We start from the raw sequence: 6000 nt of genomic DNA, 5'->3' as shown, positions 1-6000 counted from the left end.
CAAACCGCCACCACAACCATCCTCCTCCTGCTGGCATTGCTGTTGTTGTTGATGTCGTTCCGCGTACGTGGGCATCTCGGTCGCTCGGCCCGTTGAACCGCAGGAAGTAGCAGCAGCATCGTTGCTGTGGAGGCGACGGGAGGTTCAGTCAGTTCTCTCGTCTCTTTTTTTCCCTTAGGCGATTTGTCGCGGCCATTATCGGACTCTGTGTGAATTCGTTCTGGTGATTTCTGTGAGGAGCACCGGGGTTTACCACGTCCCAGTGACTATCTATGAGTTTTGTCGTCTAGTTTTCCCGATCGACCAGATAATCATTCAATTCTATACTGGCTGGTAAGTTTCTTACCAAAATCATTTTTTTGATAGCATATACTTTATACAGAGTACACACAAAGCCCAAGGCCCAAATATCACCACTGATTACAGTACAAACAGTAATGGCCTGTCTCATGATAATACTAAAGTTCAATCTATAACACGTCTGGTACAAATAAGTACCCCAACATGTACTAGTACTGTTATATTAAATATTAATACATATATTAGTAGTTCTACGAATCCATATTTCTTTCACCAATTTAGTTAGAAAGACATTAACTATATAATACAAATTATTTATTTTGGTATGGATCAAGTAAAATCATATACATGATATATACTTCACCGAGGTTGGTCAGTATCATTCTGTTCTGGTTGTATAATCAGAACCTTAAAACTTATTATGAATATAATATAAAGCTCTATTCCTACTTGGAGCAATATTTAAATTATATAGATGTTGTGTTCTGATACATTGTATCAGTAGAAGTCTACAGTGATTTATTTAGGGTATACAGTTATAAATATTAGTACAATTATATTAAAATTCAATGCATATATAATACATTTTATTATATTGAAAGTATTATGTAATTTTCATTGCGATATTTTAAAAATATCACGTGTTTTACTACTAATTTAATAATATAATGCCACACAACAGAAACATTACCTAGATGATACATATATTATTCCATTATATAGTTTTCTTTACCGAGGGTGGTCAGTGCCATTCAGTTCTGGTGTAGCTAGAATTTCGGCAGAATGAAGATATAATTATAACCTTCAAGGGTAGAGTTTAAAGCCTATGAGGGATATAATATGAAGCATCACCAACGTGCGAAACAGATTTATTCTATATAGATATCGTGATGTGATGCATTATAACTGTATTTATTAAATATGAAGCATTTATTGGTTTTAAATTACTGTGAAGAGTTGGTTGACTACTCAATTTGAGTAGTTCTATAATACAGAAATATATATATCACTTAATTTGAAATACCTATATAGATGTATAATCTATTATTGTTTTTTATATCTCTATGGATGATCTCATTGTAGCAGGAGTCCTTAAACGTTTAGCGTACATTAAATGGTTCCAAATCAAAGACACCACAATATAAATAAGAACAAAAACCTTTGCAAGGTTGAGATATTTCAGCTACCTCAGAATATTTATTCTTAAGAACAACAAAATTCGTTTTTGGAGGACTGTTTTAAAGTAGATGAACTCTAGAGATCTACGTATGCTGCATAATCTTGGAATTTGCCATAATAGATTACATAACAATGTTGTTATATGGAAAGTAGTATGAGAAATATATTAGAAGATCTATTAACTATCCAGTTATACTTTTCATTTAATTTGATAATTCCAGCTCCTATTTCTCTAGACAATTGTAAAACATTCAATGCTGTTCTATTTCTACATAATCTAGGAATCTTTTGAACGATACTAATTTGTTCCTCAATATAAACATGATTCTTGAATTTCTCTGTGTAGTGATTTCGTTAATATTTCTAAAAGTTTCCAAAGATAAGTTAATTTTATATGGCCCTGCTGATTATGCAATGCATGGAAAGTAGAGAGTTAGTAATTGATTCTTCTCATAAAATATTTCGGTACATTTGAACACTGAAACAATTTATTTAACAAAAATTTATTATTTCGCAGAACATTGCTGGTTTTTTCATTTCAGGAATTGCTGCATTGAAAAAGATCTACTACTAGAATATTTATGTACTAATATAATGCTTTTAGTATAAATATTACACCAATATGTAGAGGATGCAAAAGTTAAGTAATTATTTTAATCAGTACTCCTCACTGAGGTTGGCCAGTCTGGTTCAATGCTTCGATGCTTATTGAGTATGTAATTACTTTACATGAGAATTGTCTGAACTTCGAGTGTTTGGCCACTATACCGAACTAATATTTCTGGGCCTCTACTGAAATAATCGTACATATTGCTTTGATGTTTGTGCTCTGATACTTATTAAAACAAGGGTATTAGATATTACTAATTAATCTTGTCCATATGAATAATTTCTTCAACAGTTTCCAAATGTTAACTATTAGAAAAATTGTGTTTTTTATGAAACACTCTTATGGTTTTATAATCTTTAATAATTAGCTGTAGTGCTATCATTTAAAATAATTTTAATACAATAGTATATTACATATTAATATACTAAATAATTATATCAGTATATCCATCAAAGTACCGCTTAAATAACAATGAATTATAATAAAATAGTTCTATTATATTTGAGCAACGATTTAGATGAGTAAATTTTCTCATATTGACGATATTTTCGCCATGGCTCTCTTATTGAAGCCTTATGTGTATTGTCACTTGGTGCCAGATTCGTACTATAACGTGGATGCATAAGAAACTCCCAAGCTAGCACCTAGAGCTTCTGGCTAGTCGTTATTTAGATGTATCGTCTAGAGCTCCTTTAGGGGAGCAACTCTTAGTATATTATTCTTTGACAAGCCCATCAAAGGCACTGTAAAACTTTCCGAGTCATCAATTTTGTTTTAGTTATAGTCTACACCAGCTAACCTCGCCTTGGCCACGACAGTTTTCACTTGATGTTGTCGTAAGTGATACACTCTTTATGACCAGACAATATTGCTTTCAAAAATGAATCGATTTTGTTATGATTCAACAGCGTTTATATCACCTGGCACCCATAGGTCCAGCTTTATTCTTACTAGAAATAATATATTCAAAAAACTAGTCTTAAGACATCTGAATATCTAAATTTACCTACGACTATGTATAATTAAAAGACACTAATAGGAAACAAAATAATATAAATTCAAACTAACACGATAAATTCATAATATTAACTAAGAATACATTTCTATCTAGGTTGATTGTTTTCGGTGTTATCAAAATCCGTTGCTGTTTAGAGCCCTCCCACATCGTGTTATTTCTAGAACCGTTATCGTCCTTCCTTTTTACTTCTTTTTCCCCTTATCTGAACTAAATCCCACTTTCTACCTATATTTTATTCATTTATTTCTGTTATCAGCGCTGCCAGTCTTTGCTATGGGAATTTTTATTGTTGTTTGAAACAAAATGGGAACGATAATTTAAAGAAAAATTATATTTTCGTCATTGTATCTATGTTACTGTTTTATGTTACTGTTTTATGTCATACGTTAACGTAAATATTAGTATATTTTTTAATCAATTTATAATATCAGCATTATCCTATTTGATTAAGCTGTTATATTTTGATGCATTAAGTATAATTAGAATGGAATCTTAAAGAACGGAAATTTTGATACGAAAGGTTCTTTTAGTTGATTCTTATTAGCACAATTGTCTGTCGGACAGAGATTCCAATGAAGAATCAATAGAATAAAATGGAAGTTATAGAACAGTAGTCACTTTAGTCCTGAAAATTTCTTTCTCTAATATTTTATATATAGTTGATAGTGTTAATATAGCTTTCAGCAAGATTGAGCTTGCTTCGGCTACTGAGTTGCATCCTTTCTGGAAGTGTACTATTTTCACTTATTCCATATTGAGCTATTTTCTTATTACTTTACTTTCCTGTCTATCTTTGTTATACCCCCAACTCTTCTAAGATATTTCATTTCTGCTGCTTATATCTAACCATTTTCTTTTTGTTAATTCAGGGTTCTTCCAATTGTGGCCTTCCTTTCCTTCTATCAGATTCCATTCCCTTCAATGTTTGTATTCTGATATTTAAATGCATTTAGTTGATTTATTTTTACACCCTTAATTTGGATGTTTATTACCTCTGGCTCTACCACCACCATGACTTTAGTATTGGTTTTAATTCATTGTTATTTTAAAATCTCGTAGTATCATATTCCAACTATTTAAGATTTTTCTGTAGATGTTTTGGTATATCAGTTGTTATTATTACTTCGTATGATACATTGCTTCAATAAGCTCCTATCATTTATATTTTAACTACACTATATGTAGTCCTGTGTTTCTATTTGGCATTTTCTTATTATATCATCCAGTAATATTATAATCAGGATCGGGCTCAAACTTCCACCTTATATTAGTTCTGCTTCGATTTGAAAGTATTTTGATTTCACTTTGCATGCAATGACAACATTGGCATTTGAATTATTCTTAACATTTATTCTATTACTTACTCTTACTCTTAGTTCTATTATAACCCATAGTTTTTTTCTTCTTACACTCTCAAATGGCCTTTCTAAATCAATAAAATTTATATATCAGCTGGGGCAAAAGTCCCGTAACTATTTTGATTGCGCGCCATCTTGTTTATGTGACATTAAGCTCAGTTTCGCTTAACCCATTGTATTTCGTAGACGTTCAAATATTATTATGGATGAACATGCGCCACAAGAATGAGCAGAAATAGTGATAATATTTATTAAAAAAATAATCGTTCCATTATTGCCACTCAGCAAAAATATCCTAATCGTCCAGGGCCCAATAAAACCGCAATTTATCGTTTACAAATCGAATTTCACGTAACGTAAATTATACGATAGTACGATATAACAGCAGACAGGCCTCGTTCTGGAAGACAATGGACATCTCGTAACGCTGAAAATGTGGCTCTATTGCGTGATAGCGTTGCAAAGTCTCCAGACACACCAATTCGGAGACGTGGTTCCCAGTTACACATTTCTACGCGCAGTTTAAGGCGAATTTTGAAAACTGATTTCAAAATGTTCCCGTACAAAATTCAATTAGTAAAAATTGCTACGAGAGAGATCGCGATCAACGAGTGGAGTACAGTAATGCAATCCTAAGGCTGTCTGGTAAAATTGAAGATTTTTTGACTAAATTAATAATGAGCGGTGAAGCCCATTTCCTTCTCAGTAGACTAGACAATAAACAGAACAGTCTCTTTTGGGGAACACAGAATCCTCAATTAATTGATGAAACATTATTGCATCCACTAAAAACAACTGTATGGTGTGGTATTCATGCTGGAAACATCATTGTTCCCTATTTTTTTGAAAATGACCAAGGTGTTGCTGTTACTGTTACTACTGAACGATACCAAGACATGATTCGAAATTGTCTTATACCTGAAATGGATTAGCAAGGATGAGAGGACATGTGGTTTGGGCAATATGGGGACACAGCACACTCAGCTCATTCAACAATTCAATTATTGAATGACGTTTTTCCAGAAGGGCTAATTTCGCGAAGTTGTGATTTAACATGGCCAGCCAGATCTCCGGATTTAACAGCACCAGTAAGTTTATGTGAATAAGTCCCAAATGATTCAACATGTCAAACACAATATTCGTCACAAACTTGAAGAAACTCAGCCTCAGAAACTCATTAAAAAGCGAATCGCGGTCACCATTTAGCGGATAAATTTTTCCAATCATAACGAAAAAAGAAATGTATAGACCAGTTAAACTTTTAATGAAAACCAAGCTTACTTATCTTTTCTTTGAGCAAAGTTATAGGCAAACAAAATGGTAGCGAGAATTTTGGCCCATGTTGTACATCTGGTTTCTTGGGGTTGAGCTTCTTTCACTATTTGTCTTACTAAATATAATATCTTATATATTCTTCCCTTCTCCAATATGCTCTCTTATTCTTTATTTTATATAATGTGCTCGTATATCTTTATAGCTATGCACAACAGAATAATCCCTATAACATATAATTATTACAGTTTACTTTGGCATAG

The 6000-nt window shown here is 32.4% G+C and overlaps 1 protein-coding gene across 2 annotated transcripts in view; it reads left to right on the top strand.

Moving 5' to 3' along the window:
- The first annotated feature begins 231 nt into the window (after window positions 1–231).
- Window positions 232–6000, top strand: part of Ten-m (teneurin transmembrane protein Ten-m) — a 579656-nt gene continuing 573887 nt past the window's right edge. For both annotated transcript variants that reach the window (XM_076417519.1, XM_076417513.1), the window contains exon 1: window positions 232–333. The gene's annotated coding sequence lies outside the window, so the exon portion shown is untranslated. The remainder of the gene's footprint in view (window positions 334–6000) is intronic.

Source organism: Rhynchophorus ferrugineus, unplaced genomic scaffold (genome assembly GCF_030347505.1).
Source record: "Rhynchophorus ferrugineus isolate W39M unplaced genomic scaffold, kcgeb_rfMv2 rfM11, whole genome shotgun sequence".
Lineage (NCBI taxonomy): Eukaryota > Metazoa > Arthropoda > Insecta > Coleoptera > Curculionidae > Rhynchophorus > Rhynchophorus ferrugineus.
Note: the sequence above shows the minus strand (reverse complement) of the source record. Positions and strands in the feature narration are given on the sequence as shown.